General features: G+C 43.1%; 1 long non-coding RNA gene across 4 annotated transcripts in view; it reads right to left on the reverse strand.

Moving 5' to 3' along the window:
* Nucleotides 1–4,318: 4,318 nt before the first annotated feature.
* Nucleotides 4,319–22,315, reverse strand: part of LOC146008240 (uncharacterized) — a 38,077-nt gene continuing 20,080 nt past the window's right edge. For 2 of the 4 annotated variants that reach the window (XR_014444487.1, XR_014444488.1), the window contains 3 exons: nucleotides 17,758–17,856; nucleotides 11,427–11,495; nucleotides 4,319–4,436 (listed from right to left, as the gene is read on the reverse strand). This is a non-coding gene — a long non-coding RNA (uncharacterized LOC146008240). Of the gene's footprint in view, nucleotides 4,437–11,426; nucleotides 11,496–17,757; nucleotides 17,857–20,952; nucleotides 21,132–22,315 lie in introns of all 4 variants that reach the window. The other 2 variants (XR_014444486.1, XR_014444489.1) reach the window with 2 other exon arrangements.

A 22,315-nucleotide genomic window follows, 5' to 3' on the forward strand; every position in this document is an offset into this window, starting at 1 on the left:
CGGCGTGGAGTTGAGAATAGAATAGTGTGGCGAGCGCAGCGAGCCACCGAGCCCGAAGCGTGGCGAGCGCAGCGAGCCCCACGAGGGGACGCGGATACCTGTGAAGCCCGCGAAGGGACGCGTTTACCTGTGAAGGTATCCGCGTCCCCTGGCGGGGCTCGCTGCGCTCGCCACGCTTCGGGCTCGGTGGCTCGCTGCGCTCGCCACACTATTCTATTCTCAACTCCACGCCGACGTGGATAGTGGGGGTATGAAAAGGTCGGAGGACGCGTACCGCCGCCCCTCGCGGGCTCGCTGCGCTCACCACCCTTCGGGTTCACGTTGATCGCGGGGTGGCTGAAATACTTTTGGGGGGACATGTCAATGTTCAGGGGTGTTTTTTGGGGTTTCTGGCCCATTTACCATTGTTCCCTATGATGATTTGGGTAAATTGACCCATTTAACATTGTTTCCTATGGGAAATCGCGGTCATCGGGGGTAAAGTTAGCCATTTAACATTGTTCCCTATGGGGAAATCGCGGCCATCGCGTGTGGACCATTTAAGCATTTTTGGCCGCATACGACCCGACCGACGCGATTTTCACTGTTGTCAATGCATTTCAATGGAAAAATCGTGGGCATTGCGTCGGTCGCGTCGCAGGCCACTAAAAATTACACCCGATGGCCGCGATTGTGGCCGTGCTAGGAAACAAGTACCTAACATTCTTGGTGAATTAAAGATTCTCCCTGAGATGATTTGTCCAAATTATTGCAAGGCAAGTAAGTGTATTATTTGTGCCCTAGGGGCACTGTTGCATGATGTCCAATACAACATTTTTTCCTGACTCAAAAATTGTACACCCACCTGTCATGCTGGACAGTTTCTCCAGATAGATTTAGCATATTTTTCCATGTAAGTTGTAATTTATTCTTTCTATGAGAGGGGTGTCGATTGGGGCATATAGATGTGACCAGAGTACAGTAATGGAGACCTTTGTACGTGTTGTCAATTCACATATGCTCCTGATTGAAGTAACCTAACTTAAGGGGAACTCAAATTCCAGTGAAAGTTATGAGATCATGATGATGGTAATGAGGATCATCGGATCCGTTGTATGCCTCTAAGTCACAGCCATTAATGCAAATAAAATTCAACTATGACTTAAAATAAAGATTACTTTGAGGTTTATTAATATAGCAGTGAAAAGCTCTTTATCAGTGATAACAGGGCTTAATGCTGCTTTATCCCATTCACAGAAGAGGTTACATTGAAGGAATCTATTATTTACCAGCAGTACTCCCAGTGGTGTATGAAGGGGTGACACCAAAGTGCTGGCTCTTCTGCAGTGATAGGAGCCAGGTGCTGCAGTGTGATAGTCTCCTGCAGCACAGCTTAAGAGCTCGCACCGCACACAGCCCTGAATAAACCAGAATAACCCCCTATGTGTGTTTCTAATGTATATATTACCATGCAAAATGCACAAAATAAAGATAGGTGTGAGCAAACCCTTAAAATGATGGGAAGTGACTTTTCACATTCAGGGTCATTTGTGTCTCTCTTTACTCCTAAATTAAGTTGACTACATTTAAATTCAAGGCAGACACTGAGGGAACATTTCACAAATGGCAGAAAACAAGAGGACTATAGAATTGACTTAGTTAAATACAATATTATGTGAATTATTTTCTGCTATTGCAACATAAACAATATATCTGAGAATGATTGTATTCGCTACAAAATGTCTTGACTTACTGTAGTGTGGTCCTTAAATACCTTTCCAAAAATAATTACATTTGCAGTTATGTACGTGTATTGCTATCAAACCATATATGTTTTATTTGACATCATTACAGTACCTGGTCTGTCACCGAGAGCATAACAGTAGGCACACATGATATGGCCAAGTCAGTTGGACCGATCCCATGGGGCATATGCTAAAGCCTGCACAATGCAGGCTATGCAGGAATTCTGTAAAGTATGACTGTATTTTTAAAGCGGCAATCGTTTGCAAGGCAAAACCAGGTTAGTTTTGCCTTGTAAATGATTGCCACTTTAAAAATACAGACATATTTGTCGGAATTCGCTCACAGCACGCATCTCATGGTCTATTACAGGGATAGCCAACTCCAGTCCTCGAGAGCTACCAACAGTTAACGTTTTCCATGTCTCCTCACAGAATCACAAGTGAAGTAATTAGCTCCACCTGTGAATCTTTTAAAATGTGTTAGTGAGTAATGAGTGCACCTGTGCAGCAGCTAGGTTGTCTGGAAAATGTGAACTGTTGGTAGCTCTCGAGGACTGGAGTTGGCTACCACTGGTCTATTACATACACCCCCAGAGTCATTTACTAAAACAAAGTAGAAGCACCATACCAGCTCAATATTTTAAATGTATTAGTTACTAAAATCACTCAATATTATCCCTTAATTTAAATGTCACCTTCTAGTCAAAACATTTTAAGTGACTTTAAATACAAAATCAATCACAAACAAAAGAAGAAAAAGTACATTTTTGAAGTCACTGAGAATGCGGATGTATGTGAGTTACAGGATAACTTTTATTAATATAGTATAAAACAGTGATAGGCAACCTGATAAGTCACGGGGCAAAATGTAGCTGTCAAAAGGACTGCAAATGACACCTAATCTCAATAATAAATTAGATCAATACATTTAACAAATAAAGAGACACATATCTGCAAATAACTTATCACCAGGAACTTTAAGCAAACATTATAAGCTTTAAACAAATATGAAAACAAAGCTAGAGGAACTGCCAGGAGAAGTGAAGGCTTGGAGGGCCGGATGCGACCCTGGCGCCGCCTACTGTCCATCACTGGTATAAACTATGTCAATATTATGGTATTTATTTACAGTTTCTTATATAGCTATTTATTTTATTTATTAACAGTTTCTTATATAGCGCATACATATTCGAACACTTCGAATATTTGAACATTCACATCAGTCCCTGCCCCAGTGGAGCTTACAATCTATATTCCCTACCACATGTACACGCACACACAGAGATTTTAGGGTTAATTTTGTTGGGAGCCAATTAACCTACCAGTATATTTTTGGATTGTGGGAGGAAACCGGAGTACCCGGAAGAAACCCACGCAAGTACGGGGAGAATATACAAACTCTGCACAGTTAGAGCCATGGTGGGGATCGAACCCATGACCTCAGCACTGTGAGGCAGTAATGCTAACCATCCGTGCTGCTCCAATGTTACTGAAGCTTCAATTATTAGTTTTTATTTTGTTCAATTAAAACAAATAAAGTGATAAAACTAGATGTTATCTATTTTAGGCAATGTAATTATAGATGACTGTTGTTATGCCACAGATCATTTATTTGTGTACAACATAAGTACCAATTTATTGTGGATCGAACATTCCATGCAATCTGGACTGATTTGCAAAATATGATCCCATCGGTGGGATGTGTGATTGTGCAGGGTCTGGCGGCTGCTACTGTGTGTGTGTGTGTGTGTGGGGGGGGGGGGGGGGGGGGAATGAGGGATGTCAGCGCCAGCAATGACTGCCTGGCCAGCAATGCGATCTGTTGCCCATAGGCTACAATGGTCTACCACCCTTTTGTAATGGTGATAGCTGTGGGGGGCAATACCCGGAATGTGAAGCATGGGATATTGTTAAATCGGGCGGCATCACATTCCCCATAGAAACCTATGTTTGGGATGCAGCTGCGTGCGGAAATGGAGTGCTTGCAGCCTTCATATATTAGGGGATATTTACTAGTTGAGGCAAACCCCTGAAAATGGGGGTATTTGGAAAAATAGCTGCAGATATGTCATGATAATGGGCCAAGTATGATGAATCACACAATGGACCTTATTCAGATCGCAGGCGCATTTCTGCACATGTGCAGACGCAGAGAACATTCTGTTTGCCAGGTGCACACACCCTACACGACGAGGGGGGTGGAGAAGGGGCGGGGCGCCGGGCAGCCCCATTACCATATGGGAACGCCAAGCGTTTCGTGGGTGTTCCCATGATAATGCTGGGCGCTCTCAGGCTAATGAGGCCATGACGCGGGTGTTGGGGGCGGGCAGCTGACATCACCGGATGACAGCTGCCCGCCCTGTCCTCGCACAGGGTGCCCGCAATTTAGAGTCACCATATAGGTGTCACTGAACTGCGAGCGCTGGAGACCATCGAATGATTTCTCCCCGTCTGCGAATGGATGATTATTAATGGTGTACATAAAATAAAACCTTTAAAGAAAGATTCAATAACAAAATATTAATTTAGTTATACAGTGCAATATAAAAGTTATCTTTTATATTCACATATATATCAACATCATGTCCAAAAAATGTACTTGTTCTGTTGTTTGGAATGATAGTGATTAGCTATCAGTCGGACCTGTATCAAATGTGGAGAAAGCCAATTCCTGAAATTGCTGGAAAACAATGTTCAACAGTTGAATAAGTTCTGCAGAAGAAGAAAAAAACAGATATTTGACATTTTCATGAAACCAAAAACCGTACACAACATTTGTAGAAGGCAAAAATAATTCAGGGCTCTTTTGCATACAATCATTATTCACAGTAGCTGACATAACACGATCAGTAGTTTCTGAGTCTGACTGTTTAAGTGTCTCTCTTTCATTTCATTTAAAAGATTGTTTTATTAAAATAAAGATTTATCATTCAAAATAATAAATACAAACCTTGAAATTAATATATCAAAAAATTCTTCCCCCAAAAAATTTCAAGGTATCAAGCGCACTTTTATGCATCTGTTATGACTTTGATGCGTTTTTCATTAGTGACACAAATTTATGCAAAATGTAATCATACCTCCCAACTTTTCTTCCTAGTAAGGAGGGGTAGCCGCGCGCCAGAAAATAGTGGGGCGTTTTCACAACCCCATTTTCGCCGTTCTGGGGGCCTGACCAGTGGCTCTGTAAGCTGCTGGCCAGCCCCCAGACTCTCTGTTGTGGGAAATAGACACTGTGTGCATGCGCACAGCATCTATTCTATGGATTACAGGGGAGCTCCCCCCCCCACACACACACACTGCGGGACACTGCTGGCCCCAGGAGGGATGCAGGAACGTCCCCAAAAACCGGGACGTTCCCGTGGTATGCGGGACAGTTGGGAGGTATGCTTAATCCAGGGGTTCTCAAGCTCGGTCCTTAGGACTTCACACAGTTCACGTTTTTCAGGTCACCCGGCAGGTGCACAGGTGAATTCTTTACTCATTGACATGTTTTAAAAGATCCACAGGTGGAGTTAATTATTTCACTTGTGATTCTGTGAGGAGACCTGCAAAACATGCACTGTCTGGGCTCCTGAGGACAGAGCTTGAGAACCTGTGGCTTAATCTATGCTAATGACATGAAAGGTTGTTGCAATACAAACAACTGGCAACTAACAATGCAACCAACCGCTAGCGCAGGTTTCCGTGGGCCAAGAACATTCTGCAGCTGTGACTTTTTCTATCCAATCAGGAATCAGTATTAACATACAGTAGGTTTCAAAGAGCATTACCTAGGACTTTCAGTTAAAGTCGCTGAGTTTGTGAAGTGGGGAAAACTGTCAGAACACTGGTAAACCATTTCCAATATATAATCATGCACCAATAATATCATGTCATATTTTAGATGATTTTCAGCGAAAAAGCTCAAACAAGGGTTGACTCAAGAATGTTTTTTGAAACTTGCTTGAAATAATTTTTTTTTGTGCAATCAATTTTTATTAAAGAAAATCACAATACATCTCAGAAATAAAACAATGTAATGTAATGCACTCAAGTGAACAATACAGACAAATACAGGCGTAGGGTGCTGAGTCCGTCTTTCAGGGTATGATGTGGAAGTATTCAACAATCAAACATTGACAATGTAATTAGTACCCATAATAAGATGTACCGGTTATAAAAGGAAGTAGAGTGTCAAAAAGAAAGTAAAGAATAGAGGGGGGGGGGGGGGGGGGGGAGAGATTTGTACCCAGGGATCTCTACGACCCAGCGACCTGTCTCATGTGATGAGAGTAATCTAGGGATTCTTTATAGGTGAGCCAGCTCAACCAAGTAGCTGTAAAGGTCTGGGGAGAACCTTTCAGAAAGGATGACAGATCTTCCATGGACATATATAAGTCTATTCTGCGGAACCAGTGCGTGATGGGAGGGGCCCTGCTAGTTCTCCAATGACAGGGAATGACTGCCCTAGCCGCATTCATTAGGTGTCTAATTAGAGATTTCTTGTATCGGGAGATGGGCATATCCATAAGATTAAGCAACCAGAATTCAGGAGTAAATGGAAGAGAGGAATTGATTATCTTTTCTGAGACGGTGTGAATCTGGTGCCAATAGTCTTGGATAACTGGGCAGGCCCACCAGATATGTAGGGGAGTGCCGATATGTTGGTTGCATCTCCAGCAGAGGTCGGGTAGGGCGCTGTTCATTTTGTGTAGTATGGAAGGGCATCTATACCATCGAGATAGTATCTTATATTGGGTTTCTAGAGTTTGGATTGAAGAGGAGGATGCAAAAACAAATTGAAATATTTGACTCCATTGATCTCCCGACAGATCCTGACCCAGCTCCTTGTGCCACGCCCTCGTGTATGCAGGCGTTGGGTCTGGTAGGTTACTAAGGCATACTTGATAAAATTTAGAAATCAGGTGGTTCGGGGCCTCCTTAGAGAGTATTAGCGACTCAAAGGGGGTTGGATCCCAGCCTTGATTTCGTTTCGGAAGGGAGGAGACATAATGTCTAATCTGGAGGTAGAACCAAAAGAGGCCTGTCGGGAGACCAATATCTTTATGCAATTCCTCAAAGGAGCGTAGGCCAGATCTATCCACCAATTGTCCCAGGTGTGACACTTCCACTGAAAAGCGACTATAGAGATTTCGTAATTCAAATCCTGGAGGGAATTCAGGATTATTAATAAGCGGAGTAAGGAGCGTCACACCCGGGTCAAAATAGCGCAGGGATCTGTATCTACCCCAACAAGAAAGTGTTGGGGTCAGGGTGGGATGTCTCACCACAGGGATCTTCCGGAGCCATGGGATTACCTTTGGGGACATTCCCACCGAGTGACCTTCGATAGCCGGCCACTGTTTAGATGGTGTAGGCCTAGACATTTCTACAATTCTGGTGATGTGGACCGAGTGGTAATAGCTGAGAAAGTGGGGGAGCTGCAGGCCACCTCTTTCACGGCTTTGGACAAGGACTTTTTGGGCAATCCTAGGTCTGCGATTCGCCCAGATAAATTTACTCACTATATTTTGTAATTCTTTGAAGAAAGAGGGGGGTATTACAATTGGGAGGGCTTGGAGCAAGAATAATATTTTAGGGAGGATGTTCATTTTAATCGTGTTAATTCTACCCAACCAGGATAATTTAAGTATGGACCAATTTGAAATAGACGTTTTTAAGCTGGCAAGCAGAGGCACAAAGTTAAGTTGGTAAAGATTTGAGTTATCTCTGGACAACAGGACCCCTAAATATTTGATGTATGTTGGGTGCCATTTACCATTGTTCCCTATGATGATTTGGGTAAATTGACCCATTTAACATTGTTTCCTATGGGAAATCGCGGTCATCGGGGGTAAAGTTAGCCATTTAACATTGTTCCCTATGGGGAAATCGCGGCCATCGCGTGTGGACCATTTAAGCATTTTTGGCCGCATACGACCCGACCGACGCGATTTTCACTGTTGTCAATGCATTTCAATGGAAAAATCGTGGGCATTGCGTCGGTCGCGTCGCAGGCCACTAAAAATTACACCCGATGGCCGCGATTGTGGCCGTGCTAGGAAACAAGTACCTAACATTCTTGGTGAATTAAAGATTCTCCCTGAGATGATTTGTCCAAATTATTGCAAGGCAAGTAAGTGTATTATTTGTGCCCTAGGGGCACTGTTGCATGATGTCCAATACAACATTTTTTCCTGACTCAAAAATTGTACACCCACCTGTCATGCTGGACAGTTTCTCCAGATAGATTTAGCATATTTTTCCATGTAAGTTGTAATTTATTCTTTCTATGAGAGGGGTGTCGATTGGGGCATATAGATGTGACCAGAGTACAGTAATGGAGACCTTTGTACGTGTTGTCAATTCACATATGCTCCTGATTGAAGTAACCTAACTTAAGGGGAACTCAAATTCCAGTGAAAGTTATGAGATCATGATGATGGTAATGAGGATCATCGGATCCGTTGTATGCCTCTAAGTCACAGCCATTAATGCAAATAAAATTCAACTATGACTTAAAATAAAGATTACTTTGAGGTTTATTAATATAGCAGTGAAAAGCTCTTTATCAGTGATAACAGGGCTTAATGCTGCTTTATCCCATTCACAGAAGAGGTTACATTGAAGGAATCTATTATTTACCAGCAGTACTCCCAGTGGTGTATGAAGGGGTGACACCAAAGTGCTGGCTCTTCTGCAGTGATAGGAGCCAGGTGCTGCAGTGTGATAGTCTCCTGCAGCACAGCTTAAGAGCTCGCACCGCACACAGCCCTGAATAAACCAGAATAACCCCCTATGTGTGTTTCTAATGTATATATTACCATGCAAAATGCACAAAATAAAGATAGGTGTGAGCAAACCCTTAAAATGATGGGAAGTGACTTTTCACATTCAGGGTCATTTGTGTCTCTCTTTACTCCTAAATTAAGTTGACTACATTTAAATTCAAGGCAGACACTGAGGGAACATTTCACAAATGGCAGAAAACAAGAGGACTATAGAATTGACTTAGTTAAATACAATATTATGTGAATTATTTTCTGCTATTGCAACATAAACAATATATCTGAGAATGATTGTATTCGCTACAAAATGTCTTGACTTACTGTAGTGTGGTCCTTAAATACCTTTCCAAAAATAATTACATTTGCAGTTATGTACGTGTATTGCTATCAAACCATATATGTTTTATTTGACATCATTACAGTACCTGGTCTGTCACCGAGAGCATAACAGTAGGCACACATGATATGGCCAAGTCAGTTGGACCGATCCCATGGGGCATATGCTAAAGCCTGCACAATGCAGGCTATGCAGGAATTCTGTAAAGTATGACTGTATTTTTAAAGCGGCAATCGTTTGCAAGGCAAAACCAGGTTAGTTTTGCCTTGTAAATGATTGCCACTTTAAAAATACAGACATATTTGTCGGAATTCGCTCACAGCACGCATCTCATGGTCTATTACAGGGATAGCCAACTCCAGTCCTCGAGAGCTACCAACAGTTAACGTTTTCCATGTCTCCTCACAGAATCACAAGTGAAGTAATTAGCTCCACCTGTGAATCTTTTAAAATGTGTTAGTGAGTAATGAGTGCACCTGTGCAGCAGCTAGGTTGTCTGGAAAATGTGAACTGTTGGTAGCTCTCGAGGACTGGAGTTGGCTACCACTGGTCTATTACATACACCCCCAGAGTCATTTACTAAAACAAAGTAGAAGCACCATACCAGCTCAATATTTTAAATGTATTAGTTACTAAAATCACTCAATATTATCCCTTAATTTAAATGTCACCTTCTAGTCAAAACATTTTAAGTGACTTTAAATACAAAATCAATCACAAACAAAAGAAGAAAAAGTACATTTTTGAAGTCACTGAGAATGCGGATGTATGTGAGTTACAGGATAACTTTTATTAATATAGTATAAAACAGTGATAGGCAACCTGATAAGTCACGGGGCAAAATGTAGCTGTCAAAAGGACTGCAAATGACACCTAATCTCAATAATAAATTAGATCAATACATTTAACAAATAAAGAGACACATATCTGCAAATAACTTATCACCAGGAACTTTAAGCAAACATTATAAGCTTTAAACAAATATGAAAACAAAGCTAGAGGAACTGCCAGGAGAAGTGAAGGCTTGGAGGGCCGGATGCGACCCTGGCGCCGCCTACTGTCCATCACTGGTATAAACTATGTCAATATTATGGTATTTATTTACAGTTTCTTATATAGCTATTTATTTTATTTATTAACAGTTTCTTATATAGCGCATACATATTCGAACACTTCGAATATTTGAACATTCACATCAGTCCCTGCCCCAGTGGAGCTTACAATCTATATTCCCTACCACATGTACACGCACACACAGAGATTTTAGGGTTAATTTTGTTGGGAGCCAATTAACCTACCAGTATATTTTTGGATTGTGGGAGGAAACCGGAGTACCCGGAAGAAACCCACGCAAGTACGGGGAGAATATACAAACTCTGCACAGTTAGAGCCATGGTGGGGATCGAACCCATGACCTCAGCACTGTGAGGCAGTAATGCTAACCATCCGTGCTGCTCCAATGTTACTGAAGCTTCAATTATTAGTTTTTATTTTGTTCAATTAAAACAAATAAAGTGATAAAACTAGATGTTATCTATTTTAGGCAATGTAATTATAGATGACTGTTGTTATGCCACAGATCATTTATTTGTGTACAACATAAGTACCAATTTATTGTGGATCGAACATTCCATGCAATCTGGACTGATTTGCAAAATATGATCCCATCGGTGGGATGTGTGATTGTGCAGGGTCTGGCGGCTGCTACTGTGTGTGTGTGTGTGTGTGTGGGGGGGGGGGGGAATGAGGGATGTCAGCGCCAGCAATGACTGCCTGGCCAGCAATGCGATCTGTTGCCCATAGGCTACAATGGTCTACCACCCTTTTCAAATGGTGATAGCTGTGGGGGGCAATACCCGGAATGTGAAGCATGGGATATTGTTAAATCGGGCGGCATCACATTCCCCATAGAAACCTATGTTTGGGATGAGTGATTGCAGCCTTCACATATTAGGGGATATTTACTAGTTGAGGCAAACCCCTGAAAATGGGGGTATTTGGAGAAATAGCTGCAGATATGTCATGATAATGGGCCAAGTATGATGAATCACACAATGGACCTTATTCAGATCGCAGGCGCATTTCTGCACATGTGCAGACGCAGAGAACATTCTGTTTGCCAGGTGCACACACCCTACACGACGAGGGGGGTGGAGAAGGGGCGGGGCGCCGGGCAGCCCCATTACCATATGGGAACGCCCAGCGTTTCGTGGGTGTTCCCATGATAACGCTGGGCGCTCTCAGGCTAATGAGGCCATGACGCGGGTGTTGGGGGCGGGCAGCTGACATCACCGGATGACAGCTGCCCGCCCTGTCCTCGCACAGGGTGCCCGCAATTTAGAGTCACCATATAGGTGTCTCTGAACTGCGAGCGCTGGAGACCATCGAATGATTTCTCCCCATCTGCGAATGGATGATTATTAATGGTGTACATAAAATAAAACCTTTAAAGAAAGATTCAATAACAAAATATTTATTTGGTTATACAGTGCAATATAAAAGTTATCTTTTATATTCACATATATATCAACAGCATGTCCAAAAAATGTACTTGTTCTGTTGTTTGGAATGATAGTGATTAGCTATCAGTCGGACCTGTATCAAATGTGGAGAAAGCCAATTCCTGAAATTGCTGGAAAACAATGTTCAACAGTTGAATAAGTTCTGCAGAAGAAGAGAAAAACAAATATTTGACATTTTCATGAAACCAAAAACCGTACACAACATTTGTAGAAGGCAAAAATAATTCAGGGCTCTTTTGCATACAATCATTATTCACAGTAGCTGACATAACACGATCAGTAATTTCTGAGTCTGACTGTTTAAGTGTCTCTCTTTCATTTCATTTAAAAAAGATTGTTTTATTAAAATAAAGATTTATCATTCAAAATAATAAATACAAACCTTGAAATTAATATATAAAAAAATTCTTCCCCCCAAAAATTTCAAGGTATCAAGCACACTTTTATGCATCTGTTATGACTTTGATGCGTTTTTCATTAGTGACACAAATTTATGCAAAATGTTATCATACCTCCCAACTTTTCTTCCTAGTAAGGAGGGGTAGCCGTGCGCCAGAAAATAGGGGGGCGTTTTCACAACCCCATTTTCGCCGTTCTGGGGGCCTGACCAGTGGCTCTGTAAGCTGCTGGCCAGCCCCCAGACTCTCTGTTGTGGGAAATAGACACTGTGTGCATGCGTACAGCATCTATTCTATGGATTACAGGGGAGCTCCCAACTGCCCCCCCCCCCCCACACACACACACACACTGCGGGACACTGCTGGCCCCAGGAGGGATGCAGGAACGTCCCCAAAAACCGGGACGTTCCCGTGGTATGCGGGACAGTTGGGAGGTATGCTTAATCCAGGGGTTCTCAAGCTCGGTCCTTAGGACTTCACACAGTTCACGTTTTCCAGGTCACCTGGCAGGTGCACAGGTGAATTCTTTACTCATTGACATGTTTTAAAAGATCCACAGGTGGAGTTAATTATTTCACTTGTGATTCTGTGAGGAGACCTGCAAAACATGCACTGTCTGGGCTCCTGAGGGCAGAGCTTGAGAACCTGTGGCTTAATCTATGCTAATGACATGAAAGGTTGTTGCAATACAAACAACTGGCAACTAACAATGCAACCAACCGCTAGCGCAGGTTTCCGTGGGCCAAGAACATCCTGCAGCTGTGACTTTTTCTATCCAATCAGGAATCAGTATTAACATACAGTAGGTTTCAAAGAGCATTACTTAGGACTTTCATTTAAAGTCGCTGAGTTTGTGAAGTGGGGAAAACTGTCAGAACACTGGTAAACCATTTCCAATATATAATCATGCACTTAGATGATTTTCAGTGAAAAAGCTCAAACAAGGGTTGACTCAAGAATGTTTTTTGAAACTTGCTTGAAATAGTTTAAAATAACATTACATTTTTCTGTACTGGCATTCAGGATGATTACTCCACATTTTCATGCATTTTCCTCATGTCTTGCACTGTAGAATTACCATGCAACACAGGTTTTTTTTTATTTTTGCTTTACTTACAAATATGAATTAAGCACATAACACTAAAGGCTTTTTCCAGGTGGACAGCCCCTTAAATAGAATTTATAGTTTGTCATATGGTATCTTATTTAAAGCCTTGTACACACCTATAGATTTATCTGTCCAATTTGCCTGTGTGAACAAATTTTTGTGAACAAAAATATGGTAATGAATGAAAGCATATGACAATCAATCATTTGCTTCCAAACACTGGAAATGGACAAATATGATTACTTGGACAAATCTATAAAGGCTCCCATATACTTTGCTGATGATTCACAATCAGCCTGGCATGCGATACCTCAGCAGCTGACCGTCGTGGCCCGGCAGCCGGATTGCGTGTTCGAGATGTCCATCCCCTGTTACTATTGAACAATAGTTTGTATAAAACAGGACAGGGATATAAAAAATATCCAAGCAATTGAGAATGCCAAGTGTTCAAACTCTAATTAAGAAGTGGAAAATGAGGGATTCTGTGGAAACCAAATCACGGTCAGGTAGACCAACAAAAATTTTAGCGACAACAGACCAAAATGTAACTTTTTGGCCATGGGATGTACTTGGACGTTCCAACATGACAATGATCCAAAACACAAGGCCAAGTCGACCTGTCATTGGCTACAGCAGAATAAAGTGAAGTTTCTGGAGAGGCCATCTCAGTCTCCTGACCTTAATATCATTGGGCCAGACAGTCCAAGAATATACAGGAACTGGAGGCTTTTTGACTAGAAGAATGGGCAGCTTTACCATCTGAGAAAATAAAGAGCCTCATCCACAACTACCACAAAAGACTTCAAACTGTCATTGATATTAAATGGGGCAATACATGGTATTCTGATTTAAAAAGAGTAAACAGTTGTTTGACAATAAATGGCTTCACCTAACCACTAACCATGAGTGAAATAAAAGTTTGTGAGTTATCATTCATATTCTCTGACAAATAGCCAGAAAAAATTCTGCTAAGGTATGCAAACTCATGAGCACAACTGTATATATATATATATATATATATATATATATATATATATATATAGTAGCAAGTGTGGCGGAACTCCGACAAACGCAGCAGTAGGTAAATGGCGGTGCCCTCCTGCAAACAGTACTCCGGGGTACTGGCAATACAGAGATGTAGGGGGGGATGGCGGCACTCGCAACAAATCACACAAGGATTTGCGAGTGCCGCCATCCCCCCCTACATCTATATATATATATATATATATATATATATATATATATATATATATACAGGGCTATTTTTCTGCAGGCTCCAGCAGGAACTGTGGCCCTTATTCTAGTTCACTCTTTCTGACAAAATATTTCTTAGATGGACAAAACCATGTGCACTGCAGGTGAGGCAGGTGTTACAAAGAAGAAAAGGAGGAAGAATGTCTCGGTGTGGTGCACCTTATGGCTAACAGATAAAATGTAACTTTTAATTATAGATTATTAAAAGGCTGCGAAATATAAAAAACAAAAAGTACATAAATGACACGGACAGTGCAATTAAAAGGAAATAATCCTCACACCGTGGGGCTCCCAGAGTCTATGTCCCTTCTTTTTAATCAGAATTCAATGTAGTGCTTTGATACATATATTGCAGTGTTGTATGTTTAGAACCACAAGTAACAAAAATGTTTATACATTGCAACAGTATCCAGATGTCCCACAATTAGAGGAGAATTCTCCTGTCAATTCAGTGAGGACAATAGGTATGCTGGACAATCTGGTATTACTGTCTTGGTGCTTGACAGCTCCCGTGCGTGTAGGCAGTAAGGTAGCCGTCTACACTGGGCGCATAAGCGGCACGTGTATGCCCCGTCCTCCCTATGGCTGTGGGAACAGCGCGTGGGGTAGGGTCGGCGGTTAGCAGCAGCCGCGGCTAACTGTGGTGGAGTGACAGCGGTATTGTGTAGCCGCTTCACTCCTAGTAAGCCGTCTGCCTGCAAGTGATCACCGCGCGGTGTTCAGTGTGAGACACCGCGTCTCAAGCTAGCAGGGAGAGCCGGCACCGGGAACGCAACACTAAGCTAATACAGATCAAAATTCACATTTCACATTTCAAAGGGAGAGGGAAGGCTGGGAGCACACACGAGGTGTGACAGGTCTGCGTACGCTTCGCAGAAAGCGTACGCAGACCTGTCACACCTCGTGTGTGCTCCCAGCCTTCCCTCTCCCTTTGAAATGTGAAATGTGAATTTTGATCTGTATTAGCTTAGTGTTGCGTTCCCGGTGCCGGCTCTCCCTGCTAGCCTGAGACGCGGTGTCTCACACTGAACACCGCGCGGTGATCACTTGCAGGCAGACGGCTTACTAGGAGTGAAGCGGCTACACAATACCGCTGTCACTCCACCACAGTTAGCCGCGGCTGCTGCTAACCGCCGACCCTACCCCACGCGCTGTTCCCACAGCCATAGGGAGGACGGGGCATACACGTGCCGCTTATGCGCCCAGTGTAGACGGCTACCTTACTGCCTACACGCACGGGAGCTGTCAAGCACCAAGACAGTAATACCAGATTGTCCAGCATACCTATTGTCCTCACTGAATTGACAGGAGAATTCTCCTCTAATTGTGGGACATCTGGATACTGTTGCAATGTATAAACATTTTTGTTACTTGTGGTTCTAAACATACAACACTGCAATATATGTATCAAAGCACTACATTGAATTCTGATTAAAAAGAAGGGACATAGACTCTGGGAGCCCCACGGTGTGAGGATTATTTCCTTTTTAATTGCACTGTCCGTGTCATTTATGTACTTTTTGTTTTTTATATTTCGCAGCCTTTTAATAATCTATAATTAAAAGTTACATTTTATCTGTTAGCCATAAGGTGCACCACACCGAGACATTCTTCCTCCTTTTCTTCTTTGCAACATTTTCATGTCCAGTGGTAGCACACCCCTTACCAATATATGATAAAATAATCACCCATGCACATTAGGGGGCCATTCTGAAATAAATTTTGGATAATTTCTGTGCGACTGGTCACCCCCCCACAAACCCCTCTTTCTGAGGCAGGTGTTACTTGTGCAGAGATAATTAGATTTGGGTGGGGTTTTACACCTGCCTCACCTGCAGTGCACATGGTTTTGTCCATCTTAGAAATATTTTGTCAGAAAGAGTGAACTAGAATAGGGCCTCAGTTCCTGCTGGAGCCTGCTGAAAAATAGCCCTATATATATATGACTGTGTGTGCATATCTGTATGTGTGTGTGTCCATGTGTGTGCATAGCTATGTATAGCCTTAACCAATGTGAGCACTACCTTGTGGTGGGCAGTGACAGCTGGAGCCCCCCGTGTACTGCTTCCCTCCATGCCCTGAGTATTGCAACAAGCATGTAACCCCTGGCAATGAGCATGTTATTGCATGGTAACAAGCATGTAACTGTATGTAACTCCAGGCAAGGAGCGTTTTTTTTGGCTTGGGGGAGCAAAATTTCAAGTTACGCCACTGTTTGCGAGTGAACCAAAATAAGGTCTAATGTGTATATGCATACCTCCCAACATGACCCTCTCCAGGAAGGACACATTGCTCTGCTCCTGCACTTCCCTCTTAATTTATGACTGCCATCACCTGTGGTGAAACACCTTTCTTATCAATTAACCTGTTCAACACAGATGAGGGTAATAATCATACATTAAGAGGAAAGTCCAGAAGCAGAGCATTGTGTCCCTCCTGGAGAGGGAGGTATGTTATGTATGTATATACTCAATCAAAACATTGATAATTTTAGCAAATTTATACCAGCCAACTTTGCTCTTTTATATTTTGCTTACCAATACATTTATTATGACTTTGAATTATACTTAACAGACTGCAAAGCTGGAATGTATGTTAGATACCCCTTGGGAGAGAGCATGTGCTGATCTGTATTAATTTATGTCTACCTCCAGACTAGAGGTAATAGCTGACATCTAGTGGAGAGAAAAGGATATGCAGGAAAATAATTTGCAGAGAATAGTTTTTATAGCAGGTGGCATGTTAATTTAATTATGGTACTTCCTTATCTTTGCGGCCACCGCTTACGCTACGGAACTTACATTATGTAAGGCGCACCACCCTGGGTCCATGTCACCTTCTAGTGTCCACGCCACCATCTATTACCTTTAAAAAAGTTGTGGTGAGTGGAGCGAGACACAGAGCCCGAAGCTTGTCTTTTCGTGAAAGCGGCTAACGTAACTGGCGTAAGATGAGGAAGTACCTTAATTATTAATTACCATATATTTATATAGCACTATATTCTGCAGTGTTTGATAAATTGGGATTAAACATAGCATACCTCCCAACATGACCCTCTCCAGGAGGGACACATCGCTCTGTTCCTGGACTTCCATCTTACTGTATGATTGCCATCACCTGTGTTGAACAGGTTAACTGATGAGAAAGGTGTTTCAACATGGGTGATGGTAATCATACATCAAGATGGAAGTCAAGGAGCAGAGCATTGTGTCCCTCCTGTAGGGATGATTCAAAATCATTGATGGTTCCTGGCCGACGTCAAATATTTTTGGGGGAGAACCAGATGGTTTCCCTCCATTGATGGAACAGCATAACGATGTTTTGCTTTTTTTTTTTTTTAAAGTGCCGGGACACGGAGCATAGCTGCGCCCCCGGCACCCACTAAGTCCCGCCCCCCGTGTTCTGATTGGCACACAGGTCAATCAACAAACACAATGGATGAAAATCAATATGTAAAAATATTGATGGTAATCCATTGCATAGTTTACCACTATCGATGGCCAGTTGCAGAATTGCCATCGAAGGCAGGAGACCATCGATGGCAATGGCAACGATGGCCATCCCTACCCTCCTGGAGAGGGTCATGTTGGGAGATATGTGCTAGCTGCTGCTCCTTCACTAGCTTTAAAGGGGCAATAACATACCTTCTTTTGTGTTTAAATCCAGTGGCCGAAAACAATAAAGATGTGGAGGCTTTGAAATGTGCTGCACAGTGCATTTACCCATTGGTATGTTCTGTTTAGCTGTAAAAAATGCACATACATTGCACATTAATTATTACACATATCATCGCATTTAAAATTTATCTGCACTGTATTAAAATTTCTGTTGGCTTCACTGTCTTATCAACAATTTCCATACTAGGTCGCTATTTCTCCAGTCACTGATTTGCAGGTTTGAACATGTTACATCAGTTCATTTGTGACTGCAGTGCAAGAAAATATGGCTTCCCCTCTTCTAATTTGCATGAAAGAAGAGCAATGTCCAGAGATTTGTTCCTTGTTGTCTGAGGGTATGTCTTCTGGTGCCAAATTTATCGAAGACATTGTGCACGTTATGGAGAAAGTGTTTAGTTGCAAACAAACATGTAGGAATGGATTCAAAGAAGGTTGCATAAGTGTCAGCTATGTCCATCCACAAGTGATGCCTGTGAACTGATTCTGCTGGATAGATGAGTGATAGTGAATTATGTTGCAAATCAGCCATGGCTCTGCCTCAGGTTTGCCTACCCTCCCGGAGCGGAGAAAGGCTGGGGCTGAGTAGATGGCTCCCGTTCCATGGGGAGACGTGGGGAGACCACGAAAAGCCCAGCTTAGTACCTTAACCTTGGGGACAGAGAAACACTGAGACTCAGTAGATTGCTCTTTCGAGGGGGCCTCAACCCCTAATTGAGTCATTAGAAAAGCCCAGTGGAGTACCCATTCCCATGCCAGGGGCTGTAAAGTGACCTATGATGGGAGCAGAGAAACACTTGATCAGACCTCTAGATTAGGCTGCACATCCTTACCTCGTCCTTTTGGATGGGGTAGGACAATTTTTCACACCCCCACCCCGGCCTTCTGGCTGGGGTTCTCTTTATTATTTATTTATTTTCCTTCTTCACGTTCGTCACTTTTCACGTTTTCTGTTTTCTGTAGTGTGTCACTTTTTTGGGGGTTGTGTGGTTGACCCTTATGGGCCTACCATTCCCCAATGTACCGAGGCTCTTATCCTTTTGTGGAGAGCTTCGGTCCCCTCGAGGGCGACCCCGAGCCGCAAGGCGGAGGGAAGCCTAATGCGGGTCTCTCCAAACCTTCGGGAGTGGAGGACCCATCGCCCTAACCCTTCCGGGGGTTGAGGAAAGAGGGTCTCTCTGAGCTCTGGCAAGGAGGACCCACCGATCCCTTTTTTCCCCTCTTCAGCCTTATGGCTTAGAGGGGTTAGGGGAAAAACGGGGCCCTTCTCCTTTGGGAGAGGGTCCATTCGATCGCACGACCCCCTATGCACGTGTTTAGTCACTGCACTGGTGGTGGGAGCACACCCCAGGCTCCCTGAGTTTCTGCAAACTCATACCCTCCCGGAATGGCCGGGAGGCTCCCCAAAATTGGTGGACAACCCTCCCGGATACTGCCGGAACCCCCAGAATCCGGCCTGGCCGTGGCGGTAAATTAGAGAGATTTGTGTGGAGGGGTGGGGCAAATTGCATCATTTAGTCCCTCCCCCTCCTCAAAGACCCGCGGATTGCGGGATTTGCAGTATTGGGAGTGGGGCTTGATGATGTGTACATCAGGCCCTGCCCCAGAAGGGCTGCTCACAGTCTCCTCTCCGGGCTTTAAAAGTAATAGACTTTAAAAATAGGCAACCCTCCTCAGCCTATAAAATAATTCATTACAGATTTAGGCACATTTGCGACTCGCATCTCAGCCTAAAATATTTTTTTTAAGTGGGGAACTCAAAATTTTGTTGATAGATGGACAAAGTGGTTAATCTGATCGCACGACTGCAAATTCGCCAGTAAAATCCCACCTTGCGAATTAATGTGCTTGCTGTGCGAATGGATGTGTATGGCTACACATATATTTAACAGGCTCACCATCGAATGGTTTTTACACTAGGCTCAAGTTCAGAGTGGTCAGAGACTTACTCAGCGGTGCGATGGAGAAGGCATATCCAGCCTGAAGCTCAGGAACACCTAGCATGCCTAGCATTTTTCTTAGCACTCCCACTAAACAGGCGGTATCCACCTCCAGATACCCACTTCCTGGTTAATCACTTTGCAGACGGCGTGTGAGTAGAAAAATTAGCAGGACTTCACCACAGGATGGCCATACGCATGCATACTACAGGCTGTACACATGCACAGTATATTGACAATGAATCGCTGTGCGAATTCACAGCCATGCAATCAGGTCTGAATTGGGCCCAAAGTGTATTGATTATGTAAAAAATAATGTACTGTATATACTCGAGTATAAGCTGACGCAAATATAAGCCAAGGTACCTAATGTCACCACAAAAACTGGAAAAATGTATTGACTCGAGTATAAGCCTAGGGTGGGAAATGCAGCAGCTACTGGTAAATTTCAAAAATAACTACACCACCCCACCCCCAGCTAGAGCCAAATGGAGTTTAGCAGCTGAGGCCGGGTATGGGGACCTTAAGTTACAGCAGTTAAAACAAGGGAGGTTGACTGATCATTTAGGCTGGTGCTAGGAGATTCCTGCTCTGTACAGGAACATTACCATGGCAGCGAGCGGTGGACCCTGCAAGACAGTTTGCCGGCGTCTTCTTCTCCATAGTTGAGCATCGCATGGGGGGACAGAGTCTTTACTAGCAGGCTTGCTGGCAAGCTGTCCCAGGCTCCTGGGGGGGGGGGGGGGGGAGCTAGCCGAGGCAGCTACACAGCTTTGCACTATTGCATCCCCACCAGCAGTCACACACACATACACACTCACCTTCCCTAGGACATGACAGGCAGCTGGGGGTGGCTCCCTCTGACCAGAGTTCTGTGCACAGTGACCCGGGATCTGGGGGAGAGTGGCGGTTTGTCCCCCACCCCCCGGCACTACTGAGCGCAGTCCCGCTGGTCACTGACCCCGGTACAGTTCCCCAGCAGTCACACCCTCCGACACGCAGCACCAGTTGCACCAGCGGTAGTTCCACCCCTGACTCGAGTATAAACCGAGGTGAGCTTTTTCAGTGTAAAAAAATGGGCTGAAAAAGTCGGCTTATCAATTCTCGTGCTACTCTCCTACGCATAATACATTTTCGAGAATTGATATGATCTTCTCCTCTAAAAACCTGTTAAAAAATATTTAGAAGATTAAATATAAGTCCCGTGGTATCTCGGATCACTCACCTGTATTGCTGCAAATAGACTCAGATTCCCAGGTGGGCTATAGGTACTGGAGATTCCATCCCTCGTGGCCGGCCCAATTTAGTAATACAGAGGAAATGGGGGTGGAGGTTGATGAGTTCTTTAAGGACAATATAGGCTCCGCTAGCCCTACAGTTGTATGGGATTCTTTCAAGGCAACTCTTAGAGGATGTTTGATGAAAAAAATTGCCATTGTTAAAGGGAAAATTCAGGAGAAAGCTTTATTATTGGAAACTAAAATGATAGAAAAGGAGAAGAAATATGCGAGAAAACGGAACCAATAAGATTGGAATGGTTGGCGGCACAACGAGGGTGGGTCGAGCATCTCCAAACCATGGCTAATCAAAGATTATTAACAAGTTCACATGAATTCTATCAAAATACTGATAAAGCTGGTAAATATATAGCCTATCTCTCAAAAATAGATAAACCCTCAAATATAGTCTCAAAATTTTACTCAGATATAGGGGATCTGCGGACAACCCCACATGAAATTGCTGAGATATTTAATATCTAAATTGCATTTTGGGAGTATCAACATCGAAAACTATCTAAGTAAAATAGATTTACCCTCCCTCTCATTAGAAGAAAGTAAACTATTGGACTCCCCATTTACTATTGAGGAAGTGGAAGGTGTGATTAGGTATCTTCCCTCTATCTGGTAGAAGTGTCGCTATCCCTGGATGCAAATAAAGCCTTCGACTTAGTGGAATGGCCTTATTTAAAACAAGTTTTGAGGGCTTTTTGGCTGGGTCCTAGATTTATCAATTGGGTCTTTTTTATTATATCAATCCCAGAGGGCAAGAATTCTCGTTAACGGATATATCTCCGACTCTTTTCCCTTGGTTCGGAGTAGACGTCAAGAGTGCCCCCTTTCACTTTTATTGTTTGCGGTCGCTATAGAGCCGATTGACTGTAAACTATGAGCAAAATTAGGGAATGTGGGAGTGAGTGGCAGTATTATCGACCTCTACGCGGTCTATAGATCTATAATTGATCTATAGATAGGTATGGCCGATTATGCAAATTAATTACCTAAGGTTGTTGATGCTATGCAGAAATTTGGGCAATACTCCGGCCTAACAATAAACTATAATAAATCACATCTCCTCATAACAAAGTTAAACGGGAATATTGCGACAGCGAGTATATCAGGTCTCCCCATGGTTGACAAATTTAAGTACTTGGGGATCACTATATCCAAAGAGCCCAAGGATTTTGTTAAAGATAATGTAGACCCAATATTAGGTGAAATCAAAACCAGGTGCAAAAGCTGTCAGAAGTTACCGTTAACTGTAATAGGATGGGTAAACTTGGTAAAAATATTGATTTTGCCAAAACTTTT

Source organism: Crinia signifera, chromosome 1 (assembly GCF_055691185.1).
Source record: "Crinia signifera chromosome 1, ASM5569118v1, whole genome shotgun sequence".
NCBI lineage: Eukaryota > Metazoa > Chordata > Amphibia > Anura > Myobatrachidae > Crinia > Crinia signifera.